At 43.0% G+C, this 19967-nt stretch overlaps 1 protein-coding gene across 4 annotated transcripts in view; it reads right to left on the bottom strand.

Moving 5' to 3' along the window:
• Nucleotides 1-19967, bottom strand: part of qkia (QKI, KH domain containing, RNA binding a) — an 85574-nt gene that overhangs the window by 58770 nt on the left and 6837 nt on the right. The window lies entirely within an intron of this gene.

Raw genomic sequence — 19967 nt, 5'->3', positions numbered from 1 at the left:
GAGATTAAGGCCACCTTCCTCCCTCTCTGCCTGTCTCTCCCCAGTGGCTGATCTAATATAGCAGTCTGTATGAACAGCCGGGGCAGGAGTGGATATGAGATGCAGGGAATCGTTCAGGCTCAGGTAAATGCCTTCAGATCTGATCCCCCTGTCAGATAAAACTAATGGACCCCTCATACACGCACACAGACACACACACTCACACGCTTTGGAAACGGAGACTTCCATTGTTAAAAAAAAAAAAAAAAAAATCCTACACTCACCTCTAAATCATGCGCATCCCACTTTGACTATCTCATTCTCTCTCTCTCTTTTTTCACACACATTCACACACCAGAGGAATGCAGCGCTATGGGGGTGGAGAGAAAGCGTTCATTCATCCAACCCAGTGTGTGTGTGTGTCACAGTTTGATGAGGGTCGACGGCTGCAGTTGTAACACCCTTTAACACAGGACACACACATCGGTCACGCTTTCTAACTTCCCACGTTTGCCATCACACTCACATACAGTCATACAATCCCTGAACCAAATGGCTAATCAGCAGTCACCAACGGATGGGAGAAACGCAAACGGAAGAGAGGAGACATCTGGGACTGCGAGGATGGAAGTTTATAAGTTTGACTGTGAAATCGGCAAAAACGATTGGTGAGTTCAGCGGGGAATGGTGTTTCTACGTGTGTGTTAGGCAGTATTTCCACCTCTAGGAGCCTCACAGGCAGTTGAGAGCTGAGCTCTATTTAAAATCTGCCTGGGGAATCTGACACTCCCCTATAGCTGCTCTCAGTAATGCATGCCTGACCTCCAAGCATGACCCCTCCACTGCAGCCTATTTGGAGGGTGCGCAGAAGGAAAGACAAACATGTAATTTGACCTAAGCGTTGTTTCGTCAGTGCTTTTTTTTTTTTTTTTTTTTTACATTTAACTAATTATACACTATATATATGCCAAAAAACAAGGCATTCTGGAAAAGCCTCAGTAGATTTAAGCATGGGATGGGTTCAGGGGAATTTCCAGTTGAGCTGAAAACATGTTTGCTCACAGTCCCATGGTGATGGATCGACAGGACTGTGATTGATGGGGGTCGCTGACACTGACAAACTCACACACATATGCACTCAAACATCTGCCTTGCAGCTGAGTGGATAACACCTGCGGGACACATCAGAACCGTACAAACAAGGTAGGAGAGTCGTCTCAGAGTGGCTCCCGTCCAAACCAGATGACCTCATCTCTCTGTGGTCCACACAGATACTCCCAGTCCTCCTGAAATCGTATGAATTCATCCTCACTGTGTCTAGCCCCGAGTTTGTGGGAGGACAGATTACATCAGTCCCGACCAACGCCACTGGCTTCAGGCCACATCTCATCTTTGTGTACGAACAGAGGCTTGGCAGTGAGACGCCATGCCGGGATGTGATCAGGATAGCACAAAACAGCGAGTAATGGGAGTGCTGGAAAACAGAACAACTAATTACACATGAGCATTTGCTGTGTATCCAATGCACCTGACATCCAGACTAAAAAAGACGAAAAAAAAAATCCAAACATGTCAGTATGACCTTGTGATTAGAGACTGTGTTGTGACGTTAAGTTCACAAGTTAATTCTCTGTAACAGCCAATGTGCAAATCCATCAACAGCCTCCTCACTCACTGCTCGCCAGCCTTTTTGGCAAAAAAGCACCAGCTAAATATAAATGGTATCCAGCAAATTGAAATGTGCTTTTGACTATACATCTTAGCAGCTAACTGGCTCCCTATGTCTGTTCCAGCCAACATTAATAAACAGAGAAGTGTTATTAAACAGACCACTGGTGGGCTAAGCATGTGTGTAGGAGCCATCATGATAGGTAAAGGGGAATCTCAGCTTATAGCACAAACACATATGCAAAGTCAAATGCGACCAAGAATATTAATACTTGAGATAACAAGAATGAAAAAGGAGAAGTGCACGAGCATGACAATGCCCCCCATACCCACATCCCCCCCTCCTCCTCCTAATTCTATTTCCTCCAGCTGAAATGCCACATTAACATAAGGGGGCCGTGCTGGGCCATCATGGAGACATGCGGCATTTGACAGCCTCTAATTTCAGTGCGGCAAGTCTTTTCTGAAGCGCTGCGCTCACCTAAAAATTACCCCCTGCTTTGCGCGACCGAAAAAATCATTTGTCTAGCTGTCCACCCCAGCACGCGAAAAAAAAGACTGATTTCGTATGAAAGAGAGGAGGGAGGCAGACTGAGGATCAGTATCTCACAAAGAACAGGCGAGGGAAGACAATAAAACCATAGTGTTCTGAAGAGGAGGCCAGCAAATCAGAGCTCTTCTTCAGCTATGGCATTAGATGAGCCATAAACACATAGACTATATACATATAGTCACATAGACACACGGGGAGACATTGCCATTTGGCATGTGTGCATGCATACACGTTTAAGGTTAATATGAAGGGGCTTTGTGGGCAGTAACACGTCCCGTTGCTCCCATTTAGCCATCTCTCAGCTCAGTGGTAGTGTGTCAAGGAGGACCTGACTCAGCAAACTTAACACACAGGCACACACTACAATTCCCTGTGAGGATCGTCTATTTACCTGTGAGTGGGCTATGCACATGCACACACACACACACACACACACACACAAACAAACACACTCAGCTGGTCAGATAATGTCTCTATTCAGCTCTTTACCCAGATGTCTAACAGGAAGAAACAAACACTGACTTTGAAAAGTGATCGGAAGACAGGTAGGAAGAGAAAGAGACGCGAATCACCAAAAATGATGACAACAGTACTGAGAGAGAAGAAAGTACTTTCTTGACTCTGTTTGACTCAAGTTGCTCTTCGCTGCTTCCACGCAAGTTAAAACACATTTCACTTCATCCTCTCTCTCTCTCCCCCTTTTCCGTTTCCCTCCATTTCTGCCCTTTTCTTCTCCAATCTGTGTGAAAAAAGAAAATGTCACAGTCCATGGCTGCACAGCCCTATCTGCCCTGTGTAAGCTCAGATAAAGAGAAGATTTTTCCTCATCTCCTCTCATCTTGACGCAGGAAAACGATGGAGAGAGGTGGGTAGCCCCAGGGAACAATGAGGGAGAGTAAAATGAAAGGAAGCGCGGTTTGAGAGGCGGCGGACTGAGGAATATGGGAGAGGAACTGGCTGACGGTTGAGAGTCAAGAATTAAAGTGTGGTCGGACGGAGGCTGTTGGGCCTAGAGGCGCTGTCGACTTGCAAGTTGAAGCATTAAGGAGAGGTATCGGATTAGCGAATGGAAGATGTACGATACGAATGCTGTGATGTTGGGGTATGTCAGTACATCTTCAGACTCAAATATATATGTCAAAAGTACTGTGACCAAGTGAATACTTTACGGCCTAATACCAAGTCCTCAGATACAAATCATTAATAACTACAGCTTCCAAATCCTACATGTTTAAACAAGAATAACACCCTGGCTTAGCAAAATCAAACTTGATGATGCAAAAGTATTTGACATTAAATTAGCATATTTGGAGACAATCCCAATTCCCTTCCCTTGGCCCTACCTCTAGTTTTGGAATATCCTCAACTGGGTAGTGGCCCTTGAAAATGGCACTACAGGGGGTAAGCACTGAAATCTTTACCTAGGAAAAGGGCCGCCACTGTGTAAGTAATCAGTATCCATAATCCATACAGAGGAAGGAGTACGGCAAAGTTAGGACAAAGGGGGGGAATTGGGATTGGCCCTTGATTTTTTACTAAATTCAGCAGTGTGAAGTGTGTTTATGTTGTCTTTTCTTCTGGACAATATACTGATATTATATCATTACTGTGTTATGAGAATAGATATAACCTGGCATTTTGGATGTTGTAATATTATGATGAAGCCATATCTTAGTTTGTAATTTTTGAACTTACTAGTGCTAGTTCTATTATTTGGTTCTACCTGCTTGGTCATCAAATCCACAATAGCAATGATTGTTTCTCAAAAATCTCTCATTCGTAAACATCCAACAAAAGCATTGTCACAATATTGTTATCGAGGTAGTTGGTCAATGATATCCTGATATAATTTTTTTTTTCCCATATCGCCCAGTCCTACCACAAGGATTCTTAACTAGTAACTTGGGAGAAGCTGAAAGATGGTGTGCCACAAACGAAATGTGTGCACACCTACTGCGCCTGACCTTAACTCCCCCCGCTGCCTGCTGCTGATTTCCAGCAGACTCATTTCCTCTGTTATGCCAGGAAGCACCAGCAGAAGCAGCACCGAGCAGTGTGAGTTGAGATTTTCACCTGCACACAGACCCCCACCCCCTGGATATGCCACGGGAAACTAGGCTGGAGAGTAAGGTAGTAAAAATAGAGTCAAAAAAAGTGTCAGTGTGTGTGCAAGAGGAAAAGAAATAGGGGGAGAGGTAGGAAAAAATACAAGTGCATTACATGTACCTATTCATCTGTGTGAGTGATCTTTGACAGAGTCTGCCTCTGTGAACACAGCACCGGAGGATAGGGAAGCTTTTTATTTATTTACTCTGCCTGATGCTGAAAACATCATCAACTAGTAGCGGCACTAGCAGAGTAGAAGTGAAGAAGTGAAGAGTGCAAGAGGTTGATATGGAGAGAGAAAAGGCGCAAGAAGAAAGAATGGCCAAATGAGGGAAGAATATTTCTTTGACTGCGGCCTTCTCTGATCTAACATGATCTAATGAATGTAAACAGTGTGAGGACAAACTTGGGGAATGGAGGGGAGGAGTGGAGAGATCAAAGAGGGAGTGAAGAGATGGAGGGGAGGGAGAGAGCAAAAGAAAGATGAAGGGGAGTCCAAAAAGAGCTAATGTAATCAGGTTTAAGACCAGTGAAGATCGGCCAGCTAGACCTATCCCAGCAGAGAATGGGAACTAACCCATTAAGAGGCCAAAAATAGTAGTTCCATAAGGACGCTTTAACTGCTGTGCCCTCATCCTGTAGCTCAATAGCAAAACGTCCTCCTAACCAAGCAGCATGAATCTGCCTGTATGTGTGTTGCTGTGAGAGAGAGCCCGTCAAAGGAACGTAACGGGTGAGTAATCAGTGTGATCAGCTTGCCTCAGTAAAGCTGCTTTAGATGCCTTGTGATGCCTGGTATTAGCCTGATAATACCTGGCACCTGAAACGGATGGAGTGCAACACCAATTAAACTTAAAGCTAAAACGATCAAATGTTTGACTTAGCAGAAAAACTGAACTGAGTGTTTTGGGATCAAAACCGTGCAGTCTTCAAATCATTCCATCTTTTCTTGCAAGGCACCACACACACACCCTTGAAACAGGTGAAGAAAAAAAAAAAGATTTAGGGAGCAGAGGGAGAGGTAAATATAGACGTTAAAAAGTTGGAGGTGGGGCGCAACTGGCGAAGCCGACTGCAGATATACCTCCATGTGCTGGTACAGTGAGACAAGACTGAGGCAAGGTACATGCCTTTCCACTTTAAAGCCGTGCACTTTAGCAATCACAAAGCCTGGCTAACCGTTGCAGGCGAAAGGATTTGGGTGTTTAATGCTTTCCTTCCCTTTATTCACGCCACAGACGACTTTATCCAAGGCGACACTCCACTTCAACAGTTTGGGGGTTTGGCAGCCCAAGCATATGAAAGACGGGGGTTTCTTTTAAAGCAGAGAACAGGGGTATAGCATGCGTTGGTAGGGGTGACTGAGCCATGAAAACGTATGCATTTCTTGGGCTTATCGTCGACTCACAGCTGCCTCTCTCCCCCTCTCTCTTCATGAGGGAAAAAAAGTCGTTTCCGAACACTTCTGTCTTATTTTTACTCCCTAATCTTTGATTTAACAGTAGGCCTACATTGCACATTCCTTTGATGTTCATGGCAAACTATTCCAGTACTGTTAATGAGTATGCTGTAATATCTGACTAGTTAGGGGTGGCATATGTACAGTATTTGAATTCTTACAAGGGAAATGTCAGCCTCAGGTTTGAAATATGCTGTCACAGAATAGTTATATTTGCATGAGGGAGCAATGGAGAATTGATTGACTGATTTATCTTATCCTGAACATAGAAACACAAACATATGTAACTTATTTAGATGTTAAAGTTTTAATTTCTTTGCGAGTCTCCCTCCCTTAATGCTGCATGTACAGGTTGTATCCTCTTTTTTGTGATTGATGTGGGGGTTAAATTCCATCTATTTGCACGAATGCAGGGTCAACCACACTTTGTAGGACCTCTGGAGCTCGCAGGAATTCAATATCTTTGTCAAGCTCACATCAGCAGGGCTAGAAGGGCTCGGAGTGTGGAACATCAAATGTGGGATCATCCAGTTACAGTACAGTCTCTAACCACACGTATCTCTAGTTTCACGTTTGCACAGGGTACTGGGTATGCGGTGTAATGGCATTCTTACTTTTGCTCGGCTCCAGCTTGATGCATTAAAATTACACACAGGACAGGCACATAAAAGTAGCATGAGGAGCAAGTAGTACAGGGCACAAACAGAGAGGGGAGGATTATTAAATATAAATATCTATAGAGGCCTGCAGAATTATAATGTTAAATGCTGGCTTGAGAAGAGTGTCATTCATCTTTATTAACCCATGAGGGAAAATTACATGTAAAGGAGAGCTGGACAAAATCACAGATTGAACTGCCCTCTTTCAGTAAAAGGCAACTTCCTCAGCTGAGCGATAGTCCTCTTTTAGACTTTTGTAAATGAGGGTGATTAATTAAGAAATCTGGCTAGAATTACTACAAAACCAAAATTACACAATATCCCTTTAATAAAAAAGAGAAAGCATTACATATGTGTGTGTGTGTTTGGCCACTTTATTAGGTACACCTGCTGTACAATCTAATACAATACAACTGTCGACTGCTCTGCCATAAAGTTTACTTCTATGATGCCTATAATGCTCAGGTTTTCTTTTTGCCACAGTAATAGAGGTGTTCAATCAATTATGTTTGTCATTGAGCTCATAGTTAGTGGCACTGTAGTACTGGCTTGCATTTTATTGAGAGATGTTTTTAATATTCTGCACCCCTCAAGTATATAAATAAGGAGGACAAAAAAGTTAGAAACACCTCTAAATATAATGTAGTCCAGTACAAGACCTCTGCAAACTACCTCAATAATACCTTAATTATAAACATATGATTAAATTTATACATCCTCTACAGTGTCAACAAAAACTTAACATATAAACTTTTTTAAAAAGATAAAAAATGTATGGCAGAGCTGTTGCATTGAATTGCATTAGACAGTACAGGTGGACCTGATTAAGTGGCCGAAATAAAATATCGTAAGCCAGTGGTTTACACTAATGCTATCCTAACATCATTGAAAAAAGTGAGCTTATTTCACAAAGTGGCTGAATGAAGTAAAACATATTTTCTTAATCTGTACTTTCAAATTTGTTTTCATTAATTTCCATATTATCTGCAGTTTATTTTCACTACATGCCATTAAAATTTAAAAATAAGACCCAATTTGCTCTTCACTGTTACGGTTCAGCATTTTTTTTTTCTTGAACATAAAATGTTCATGGCATGTCCAGTCTGTAAAAGCATTCTCTTCATCTTCTTCATCTATCATGAATAAGATGAAGATGAAGATATCATCTATGTCTTCATCTATCATCATCTTCTTCATGCATGTCTACATGCATATTTACTGCAGTACTGGATTTTAAACTGTAACTGTAACAGATTACGGTCCCTCACATTTTGTATTTTAAAAAATACATCATCCTATTGCATATATTCCTTTACCCTCCAACCCTGGTTATTTATTCTACTGTTACTGCTACATATACGTGAGCCAGCCATGAGAGAACAGTGAAGTACATATTAAGTAAGCGTGCAACATGACATATATGGTGATTTGGCTCAGGAAAATTTTATTTGGCCCCTAAATATTTTGGGTCTAGAAACAAATTACTCCTAATTTTTGGTTTGGAATTATTGTGCCAATCAAGGATCTTTAATGTCTATTACCCTCCATAAAGCACCAGAATTTAATGCTGTCAAATGGTGGTTATCTCCTTTTTCAAATTTAGTATATTTCACAAATATGCACCTTAGTTGTTTCTCACAGCAGCTCATCCACACAGTCCCCCATCCCTGACACGATGTGGATATAATTGCTGGCCCCCACACAGGCTGAGAGGTCTTAACGGCTGTAGAAAGAAATGACGGTGCAGTTTGCTGGCAGCCAAAGGAAGAGATTAACGTTGTGTGTGAGGGATTCTCCTACGGCAGGCCGGGTAAAAAAGCTCCAGCGTCAGGTCTTTAAGCAGATAGGCCACTAAATAAACGATTGCCGTAACAAGGTTTCTGGATTCTGTTCTCCCTGTGCCAGGTAAACACACACACGTACACACATTTGCCCATCTCCTGGGTAAACAGCGAGCCAAGACATAGAGGAAATACACTTCCATTCAAATTGGGAATGGCTGGTCGATGCTCACTACAACAAAAAATGCTTGCACACACACTTATACAGTTACACACTCCCTGTCTGAGGTAAACACTAAAGCACACAAAGTTGTGTGGGACAAGCTTGCTGAGTGTACGTGTGTGTGTGTGTGTGTGTGTGTGTGTGTGTGCGTTTACATCCTAGCCAGCTACCTCCCTGAAAGAAGCACGTTCCGCTCTCTGATCATCAATAATGAGCTGAAGCTGTCTGAAAACACACACATGCAGACGGACAGACACACACACACACACACACGCACAGAACACAGGACTGTGTGCACCCTCACACAAATTAAAACACATACAATACACACATAAACACCCAACTAAATATTAACACACACACACACACACACACACACACACACACACACACACACACACACACACAGCTAATGAGCTTGTGTATTTGTGAGCGAGGCTCTCCTGAGAGAAAGAACCCACAAAAATAACACTCCTGGAGTGAGAAAGGAGGGGGGCTGCCTCAAAAAATCTGCAAAACAAATACAGCAGGAAACGAGCAGGAATTAGTGTTGTACCTTTTCTATAGTTTGATTAACTATCCACTACTTCATACTCACTCTGATGGCAGAGACAGGAAAAACAAAAATTACCCATATACCCAGCTGCCCTAGCTTCTCTATCAGCCCACACTCACCCTGCCTCTTCCTGGCTGAACTACTTTACCATGACGATTGTGTCACATACATCGTGTTTGACTCTTAAATATGGTTTCATGGTTCTTAAAAAAACAGACTGGTTTCTCGTTACATTCCTTTTCGAATGATAACTTCTCCTGGTTGTGCAGATGCATACTTCACTAAATTTTTGGGTCCTCTTCAGGCTTATCTGGAGAAAAGATTGGTTTCAGATTTGATTTTAACTGGCATTAAAAAGGTCAGTTTTCAAATTAACATACAGAGGCTTAGTTATAGCAACACTGTTTATGGTTTGCACTTTTTGGTTTCCTCACAGATATTTTTTTTTCTGTCATTATTTACCTGATTCATACTTTGTTCAAAATTTAAAAAAAAAAAAAAAAAAAAAAAAAATCATGAACCTGGTACTATATATTACACAACTGGTTGTGCTACATTTACTTTTACATTTACTGAAACACAACTGAAAGTAGCATCAAAGTGTACTTCCTCTATTTTATTCTATATGCAGAGGAGGGAAAGACAAGCCACACTGAATGCAGCTTTACGCGGCTGATGGCAGCAACGGTCGCGATGTGGCATTGGAACATGTCACAGTATGTTATTGGGGTGATTAGACAAAGTAAACGGACAGCACAGACAAGGGGAGAGAGACTACGGGAGAGGGAGAGTGGAAACGATGCAACAAAGCGAGAGAGAGGACCAGGGAGAGGGAAATGAGGATACAGGAAGAGTGAAACAGAGAAAAACTGAAGACGATGGGAAGTGAGCAGGCCAGGTTAGGGCATGTTCCAGTCCAAAGATATCATTTCCTGCCCAGCTGGAACCAAAACAATGGGCAGGGGAAGTAAGGCACTAAGAAAGCTGCACAGTTATATCTAAAATAATTATCCCAGTTAATTTACTGGGATGTCCCACATGACATGATATCTTTCAATTCTGCACAAATGCCAATACAGAAGGACTCAATTATTATTATTTGACCCCCGATTGTACAGAATTAATGGTCAACCACATGGTCATTTCCATGCGCACAGCTCTCCAGTCTAATTATGTTGTTACAGTATTGTTCTCCAGTAAATCGGTCTATTATTCACTGGTTAGGCTAGTTTGTCACGCCTGTCTTCTCAAACAAAGTTGACCCATCCTGAACTTTTGACGTTGTGGCATCAGCTTCCATAAGATGTTTTTTGTCTCCAACGTATAAGTCCTTTAATAGCTCAATCATTTGAAGATTAATGGTCCAGAGTTCTGCCTGTGCATCTAACTCGTAGAATTCTGAGAGAGAAAAAATATGGAGACTACTAGATATCTTTGTTGAACTGTTTAATTACCAATTATGTGCTACAACATTTTGACTATGGGCTTAAAATTGCATTAATATATATTTATTCATAAAAACAACTAAATCAGACTATGGAATCTGGACAGGTATGTCGATGTCAGAAACATCAGATATCCAATGAGAGACTTACAGTATTTACAGTAATTATAGTCAGCATCGGAATCCAATACCAATGTTGAGTCAGATCAGTCTCCAACTCTAGTTTGTTCCTATGTGTGTATCTGTGTGTGTGTCTGTGTGTGTGTGACTGTGTGTACATGCGTGCGTGTGCCGCTGCCACAAGTAATTTCACACTGTCACAAAGTACTTGCAAACAACTGCTGTTTTACTGGCAGGCCTACATATTTGTTATGTAGGGCCTAATATTTGTGATGGTTTAAAGACAATTTGTTCACCGGTAAATGAGTCTATTATTCATCATTCAGTTTGCTCCTGCATGTGCGTGTGTGCACCAAAACCAGTTACTGATTTCTTTGATGCTGCTATTGTCCCAAAGCGTTTGCAGACAACTGGTCTACATATTTGCTATGTGGTTTTAAAAGCTATTTGTAAAACAAAAGTGTTTGTAAACATATTAATTATATACGTAATTAAAAAGAAATTTATTCCAAAAAGATTCTGTGCGTTCTTATGCATGTTTTATCTAAAATTTCAGTCCAGCTCCAAAACACCTAAATTCCAGAAGGGTTCAAATAATTGAGGTTCTACTGTTTTTCCAACATTATTATCTGTGGAAATAAAAACTATATCTGACTATACATGAATAACTGTAGAGCCCTATCCAACAGTTTGGGATAAATCAAAGGCAGAAAAAACATGAAAGACACTTTGAGAGGAACAGACATTATAGCTACAAATGCTCAACTAGTGATGTCAATCACCTTTACGTTTTACTATCAGCATAAAAAGTGCATTCCTTAAAACCACTGTAATGAAACCCTTCCCCTCATCACTGTGCCACCCCAGCCCAGCAGTGACTGTTTCAGACAGTGTATCTGCAGAGCTATTAAGATTTCAGACTAAAATTAGAAAGAGGGATCATCACATTTGATGATGTGGAACTGCTTTATGGGGCTGTGTGCTGGTGGGGGGCATGCTGCTGGCTCAATGAGCCATGGGAGTGCCAGTTTCATGCACACAGTGGGGTCTACCATAGAGTGAGGTGAAAACAGGCAGGGAGGGCCGGCTCAATGCTGAACCATAATGGCCTCCTCTTAATGGCTGCCGCAGGGGGTCAACGTTCATTACTCTCCACGTGGGGGGACTTTAGAATGGATCCTGGGGTGAAACTTCTGAGCACATGCTCATCCTCACACACTTACACTTGGGGGAGGCACCACAGAGTGTGCAAGTAAGCTGGAAAGCTACAGAAAGTGTGTTTTCTGTCTCTCTCTCTCACACACACACAGGCACCTCGGAAGCCATTCCCTAACATACACCTTTGGGGAGTTATGCGTGGTAGTTAGCAGACTGCTACAGCTGACTTTCAGAGTAGTTTCATAACACTACTAATTATTCAGCCATCACAAAAATTTAAATCCAGTGCAGTACAAGCTAGAGCTCTTTGCTAATTCTTCTTTTCTCCTCTGTTCACCTTTTAAAGTAGCCCAATACCCTAGCTCAGCTGAAACAGCCATCCTAATGCACACATTTGCAGACTCAGGCTCCTTCTAAAATACCAAGCAAAGATAGGCTATTTTACTGCTGCTTTTGCCATCTAAAGGGGGAGTGATATGTAGCGTTAAATTGGAAGGCACAGCGATAGTCATTTAACAGGCTGGCTTTAAGAGGCAAGCCTCATAAGCTGAAAATGGTTTCACAAATTTGAGAGGATATACTTGGTCGCAGAAAAAGAAAAAGCCTGGCTATAAAGGACTGCGATTTTAAGAAGAAGCCCACCTTTCAGTTCCTCAAAATATAGCCATCTGTGTGCGTACAATGATGTACCTGTGTATTTCAAAAGGGATGCCGAGTTGTGACAGGTTCAGTAAAAACTGGTGGTTTAATTAGTATGAACACAAACACATACACACACAGCATGAATATGGGAATGCTGGCAACAAATAGTCTGATGGTTCTTGCAAATCTCGGGGGAACTCATTTCACAGACTTTACCTGCCAGTTAAATCAGGCAGACAAACAAAAGTAGAACCAGAGTTGTGCTGCGCTGCATTACTCAAACCTCCCTTTTTCGTTCTGCTTCAACCTATTTAGTCTATATTCAGCGTGTCGGCAGATGTGCATGTGGTACTTACACACACACACACACAAGCCATTTTATCCACGATGGCCTAAGGCGTACTCCCACAAATGTGCACACACTCAACGCACAGACACACATCCCACAACAATGCAGGAGATGCTATGTAAAAATGAAGCTCAGGATGCACGCTGTGAGCTCATCAAGATGTGAGAGTGTGAGATAACCAACAGGGAGAATAACAGGATGAAGAGTCAGGATGCAGCCTGATGATGTGTGTGTGTGTGTGTGTGTGTGTGTGTGTGTGTGTGTGTGTGCGCGCGTCTGTATGGGTGTGGGATGACTTAGGACAGCAGTCCTTGGCCTCATTTTGTTTTTACAACTGCAGGTCTCGAACCATCTCCTCTGGCCGATGGGAAAAGGGGATGCCTTTCCTCTGCCCACCAGCAGCAGTGGCCAGGGCAGGATAATACTTCCTGTCACTAGGAAGACTGACTTTTGTCAAAGGCGACACAGCACTGTTCCTGACAAGGACAGCAACTACAACCACAAAGACGAATGTGTGAGTTTGAACAGTTGTGAAGCTGTGGAGCACTATTAATGTTTTAAACACATTCAAGCTTTTCTCCGACCCCACCCCCCACCCCTCCGACTCCTTCCCCTATCCAACCCACTCTGTCATGCAACAATGGCAGGAAAGGTCCAGCTGTCAGGAGGAAGCGAGGCAGGAAGGGGAAGAAGGAAGGGCTCTGAATGTGACAGGAGAAGATAACCAGTGCTCTGCTTCCTGTCCCACCCCTGTAACCATGGAGACCAAACTGCTCACAGCCAATGAGGAGGACGGGATGTTATATTATACTATATTGTCCCTCCTCAGTTAAAGAAAGCATGATCTATCCCCTGCCTTTGTCCCCTATGATCCATTTACTTCCAAGTGCTTAAAATATCATCAGGATACACAGGATAGAGCATAGCCATGCTTTCTGTGTGTCTGTAAGTCTTGCTTATGGAAAACTGAAAAGTTAATACATAGGGCACAAAGTGGAAACTACAGATGACAGTGAAAGCTGAGGATATTCAGACCATGACTCCCACTACAGTTAAACATTGTCAAATGGCGACCTAGAGCGAGGATAAGACAGGAGCTGTGTTTTAACTGCAAATCTTAGGGAAATAAGGCAAAGCTCCTTATATCAGCAGTGACTTTAGTGTGATTTCTGGCTGAGGAACAGCTGGTAGCAGCAGGAGTCAGCCAGAAGCGTGGCAGTGACAGCGGCACATTCAACTAACAGACTGAAGAGAAAGAAAAAAAGTGTACGTCCTCTTTATTTAATGGGAGTAGGTGGTGGGGAGAGAGAGAGAGAATGAGGAACAACCACATTCCTTTCCCTCTCATTATCAGCAAAATGAGGTCACTCAATGACAACAAGGAAGCACTGATACCACAAAACAGAGGGCGAAGCAAAGACAGCGACAAGTGCCTGCAACTGTAATAACAATTTACATCCTCAATCCTGCACTCTGAGTACAAACACCCACAACCTCTCATCACCTGTAGGGCAATATGAAAAATCAAATGCTGGGAGAAAGCGAGGGAAAGATTTAAGACAGGCAGACAAATAGCTTACATCACAAGGTGTGAGCACGCATGTGTTTGTGTGTTTGTGTGTTTGTGTGTGCGTGTGTGTGTGTGTGTGTGTGTGTGCGCGTGTGTCAACTGCTATTTCCTTCCCAGGCACTGGGCCTGCTGGGGCTTGTAGCTACCGTCTTAAGTTCCAGTCCAGCAGCCACTCTGCCGCTGTCCCTGGGTGTGACAACACAGAGACTCTCACATCACAGCTGCTGTTGTGTCTTTGTGCCTGCTTCTCCTTGTCTTCACAGACTGACTTAACCATTTTTCCAGGATCTGAATGTTAGCACTTCAAACGCCTACGCTTGTACAGTGCAAATTAGACACACAAAAAAGTGTTAAATATCTGGATGGAAATGCATGGGCCTCTGCCAGAACTTATCTCGATTGTTCTGGGCCAAGTATCCAGGGAGGGGTAGCGTGTGAACAAGTGTCTGGCCTGTACTTCTCTGTCAAACTAGTTTATACTGTCTCTCCATGAACAACAAACAATGCTGGCACTGTTGGAGATGCTGAAATTGTGGTTGCTTGCCTTGAAGGAGAGACAATGAAAAGAGGAATAGGCTCTCTAGATCCTATCATCAGAGGAGTCGATCTCTGGGTCTGTATTTGTTTGGTCTGGGTGTCTGGTACCTGGAGACTATCCCGCTGATCTGTTTTGTCTGACTGGTATTACTCTGAATGCAATGTTTCCCACATTTAAAAGCAGGAATGACTGAGGGGCTAAAACAAGTGGGTCAAGATGGCATACACAGAGAAACAGAGAGAGAAAAAACAAGCAAGTAGCCTTGATCACTGATTCAACTGTCATTAACCAAGCTCCAACCCTATTTAAGCCTTTAACCAAAGATCTGCCTCTAAGCAGTTGGGTGTGAGGATTTAGGGGTGAGAGTGTGCGTGCGCATGATCACTAGCAGCCTGTACAGGCATGTTATTCTGCCAACATGCATATGTGCGAGCGCACAGAGAAACAAGCGCCTGGTAGCTTCCTGAGTGTGGAGAGACAGTGAGAACTGTCTGATGCAAACCGACAGGCTGCGTTGTGGGCCTTTAATGTCACCACTGGTCCTCACATGAAAGAGGCGATGTAGCCCCGAGGCTGGATTTTTGCCACACATACTCGCATAACACATGCACACACGAGGAGAGAGAGGGAAAATGTGAGAGAGAAAACAGATGAAAGAGACGGAGGCATAAGTGAGCAAGAGGAAGGACAGAGAGCTAGGGAGCAGGAGAGGAAGAAACAACAAAAAATGATGGAGGAACGGGAACAAGAGATGAGAAAATGAAATAGAAAGACAAGAGGAAAAAAGAGGGCGTCAGAGGAGCTGTAGAGCCCCCATGCCAAAATAAATGGGTAAAAAAGACAAAGCCAGGAAAAATGAGTCATTCCCTTGGGAGAACAGATACTGATTTCCTCCTTTGGAAAACACCATGACAACGACGGAACACTCATACTGAGTAGTATAATATCTATCATGTCTTGGACAAAATGGATGGCGATATAAAATAAACAGATGAGAATACTGTGTGCGTGTATGAGAGAGGGGGAGAAAGACAACAGAGTGAGAAAGCAAGCTGTGCATATGTGTGAGTGGGAGGGGAGGGGGGTTCCAGACAGAAACAGAGAGAGAGGGATTTTATACATGGTGATGAGGGAGGAGGAGCAGGGATAAAGCTGGGGTCTGGTTCATCGAAAGTGTCAGACGCTCAATAAAAATACGGCAGCAGGAAGAGCTCCCGTCACAAACAGCCTGAACTCGTGTCAGACAAAATACTCTCCAGGAAAGGAGAGGAGGGGAAGAGGAGAGGAGACAAGGATTAAAGGGGACAGAGAGAGACAAGTCCATCTCTTGGCAGACTATTCTTCAGCCTTAAAGGTGGCAACAACAGCTGGCACCTTGGCACCTCGCTGATGCCCACACCTGTCTCCCCCACTGTGTGTACACACCGTCTAGCCCAGCTGCCTCTCCCCTTCCCTACAGGACACCCAATTACACAATATCCTCATGTGTTATTTATTGTAAAACACATTTTTAATTAATAAATCTGCATGCTTCAAACTGGATGCATTCATTTTATGGTACGCTGTGGACGAGCTTAAATTGTAAAGCCAATTCACAATGCCATTCACAAACTATTAACAAAAAACAATTAGAAGCTCAGGTCAAATCATTCCTTCTCTGAAACGTCTCCTTACTGCACTTCAAGGGTGGGCTTGCCTTGGCACGTCTCACAGGAAATTACATATGACAGACAGAGACAGCTATAATCTTATCCAACGCAGCGATAAAACAACACCATGTAACTTTTACGGGCAACATTCCAAAGGAACGACACCACTGAGAGGACAGGTGGAAGTTGAGTTTTAAGTGCGCCAGAGCACTGTCTTCTTGGTAGTTATCTAGTTATGCAGCAGTGGACTGGCAGATTATCCGCTGGTGAGTTTTTAACAGAAGATACTTAGATAAAACCTTCGCTCTGTAATCTGCATTCCATGCTGTCCTGCCTGCCCCGTTGCTGCAGCAGGACGTTATCTGGACATGTTGCCAATCAAGAAGATGATAATGCCAAGTTTGTTGTTTCTTTTGAGTATTTGGAATAAACTGATCAGAAAGAATAAATGAATAAATTAATACTGCAATACAATCTACTTTATTTTCCAAATTGCAAAAGTCTGTTGTTATTTTATCAGCGTGGTGGATGGTGCCAAGTCAAAATTTCAGGCCTATAAATTAAACTGTTTACTATAAAAAGCTTTCATTGTAGTCAAACATAACAATTCTCAGTATTTTTGCCAAAAATGTTTGTCTCTGGAGAATGTCAAATATTGAGAAATTTCTCTCCTGAATTGCAACTTGTATTGCAATATTCACCAAAATAGTCACAATATAACAGCGCTGAACAAGTGATCAAAATATTACCGAGATTGCGAAGTGGAACATCCAAATCACAGGAGATGCACTTTTTTACTAAGGGTAAATTGTGTGACAAAATATCATTATAAATGAAGTCTTGTGGTGCTACAGAGATACCCTGGCCTACAAAACATATTTTTGTTACATTTGTTTGGTACAGACCCAGGTAAAAATCACATCACCATTTCAGCTTCTGTATTCAGTGAAAATGAAAATCACCATTTCGACTAAAATTGTCAATCATATTAATATATGTCAATATAACTGCAATATGATTTTATCATATCGTTCAGCCCTGCACTGTATTTATTTGTCAACATTGTGCAACCCAAAATTATACTCTATATCTACTGCAACGGGCGCAGTGGAAAAACAGCCAGCCCTTCAACGTCTGTTTGTGTGTGTTCTTGTATGTGGACCGGTTCTGGGAATGACCCAGCGTGCGTGTGCGTCTGGCCCATTAAACACAAAGGCCCATTGTATTATCAGTGACTGGGGGAGAGGGAGGCAGAGATAGAGGAGTGGTGTATAGAGAGGCGAGGGAGGGGTCAGTGACCTTCCTCATAGCCGACCAGATGACCTCATTCACAGCACATAGGAATTCTCTCTTTTCCCCCTGCTGTTCTTTATCGCTCTTGCTATCCTGCCCCCGCTCTCGGCGGCCTTGCTCGCCTTTTTCTTTCAGTGAACACAATCAATCAATTGAGCAGGACTGGGCTCATGCTCACTAACCCTTTCATATAAACCGCAATGATTCCACGTTCTTTTTCTGCTAGTTATCTATGGGTTTTTATGCCAGTCTTTCCTGTGTGTAGCACTGTGCTAAAGAGGCTCTTTGTTTCACCAATTAAAGCCTAATCATACAAAACCAGCCATTGTTTCTGCTCCGTAATCTGGTCCCAACCACTGCACTGATAAGGACAGACAGACTTAAGCCTTACCATAAACAGACGAGCAGCCGCAAACGCTAAACAAATAACAGACACAAAACTCTGTTTAACTTGGAGTTAACTCTATGACTTCATTCATGTGCTACTTCTGTCACTTTGGGTTGGAAGCGTTGCACAGAGGCATAAATTATGCTAAGCAAATCATGTTTTTCATTAAAGCACAAGACTGCAGGGCAGACAGCCACTGTAGCTACAACAGAGTTCTAGTTTGGTCGTGTCACTCTTGATCTGCGACAGAGGAGACCCTGTTAAAGTAAACGCAACATTTCAGAACAAACAAGGTTACAGAACGCTCCTGTGAAGTTGTATCTTGTGGCTGAATGCTCTGTGCGACATTCTTCCTAGAAATCACTTAAGTTTCATCACAGTAAGCAAAAGAGCACCGAAAAAAAAAACAAAAAAAAAAACAAGTTGAGCAGTTCTCTGCCGCTGTCAACCTGTCTCTAAGCTCAGAATGATATACCATCACCTGATCTGATGACACAAGCACTGGCATCCAATCACAAGTCTGCACAGAGACATGGGGGGGGTTAGGGTGGTGCGGGTGCTGAAAATGCCATGAACTTGAACAACTGCAATATGGAATGACTGAGCTCTTCTGTCAACATCTCACTCACACAGACACACACACACACACACACACACACACACACACACACACACACACACACACACACACACACACACACACACACACACACACACACACACACACACACACACACACACAGCCCAGTGTGCTTCTAGGAACCCCTCCAGCATGACTGCATTGAGCTTACTTTTCTTCCGTCGACTGCTCACGGGCTTGACATGCATTCAAACCTGTTTCACCATCTTTAAGAACAGACCATACCGCAAGTCAGTGCACCTACCAAAGTTTAACCACATAAAATGGCCATTAAAAACAGGGCTCAGCTCAACCTCCATACTGTTTTGAGAGACCAGAAATGAGTGTCAGGGAGCATTATGAATTTTGTTATGTATCACGTGCCACTTGACATGTAAAAGTGATGAAGGACACATCTATGTTGTATTGACAAATTGGAGGCAAGCAACTGAGGCTGGGTTAAGGCCAAGTATCCGCTGCATATTTGATAGCTGAACGCTACCATGGAATCTCGCTCCCTCATTTCTTCGCCCTCTGTGGCCCTTAGGGAAGGTTATGGCAGAGCTGCCTGCTCTTGCCAAGCCTCACAGAAACAACACAGGTTGCTCAGGGACAGGTAAATTATTCATCTTTGATTTATCGGCTGGCCTGCAACTAGTGAGAAACCAAGGCAAAGGCTGCAAACCGCAGGCAGGCTGATCCATTGGAGCATTTAAGAAGGAGGAAGAGACCACTGAAACCTGTTGGACTAGAGGGTTTGGATTACGATTTTCAAAAGTTTTGAGGCAAGAGGTGCAGAGATAAACAGGCTTAAATACACCCAGACAAGTTCACATACTTGTGAGCATGCTGCAAAATTACAAGAAGGTATAGAAAAACATTGCCTGTTGGCCTTTGATATTTTCATGTGCATGGATCAGAGGCAGGAACAGCCAGCCGTGAAATAAGAGCTGTATCAAATTACAGCCCAATTATGAACTGAACATTTTTGTTATTTAAAGCATAGCTTAAGTTATTCCACCGTGCTAGTGATGGTGTTCAGATCAAGTTGAGCTAAAACACAGTATAAGAGTGTGTGTGTAGAAAACAAACACCAAGCTGGAGGTTAAGTGCTCTGACTGTGCTCCCGGTGAAATTCCTGAGCTAGCTGCCAACGCTCGCTTGCCATTCCTCCTCTGAAAGAGAGAAAAGGAACGCAGACGGGCGGGTGGCA

The sequence above is a fragment of the Myripristis murdjan genome, chromosome 22, assembly GCF_902150065.1.
Source record: "Myripristis murdjan chromosome 22, fMyrMur1.1, whole genome shotgun sequence".
NCBI lineage: Eukaryota > Metazoa > Chordata > Actinopteri > Holocentriformes > Holocentridae > Myripristis > Myripristis murdjan.
This window is presented reverse-complemented; position numbering and strand designations above follow the sequence as displayed.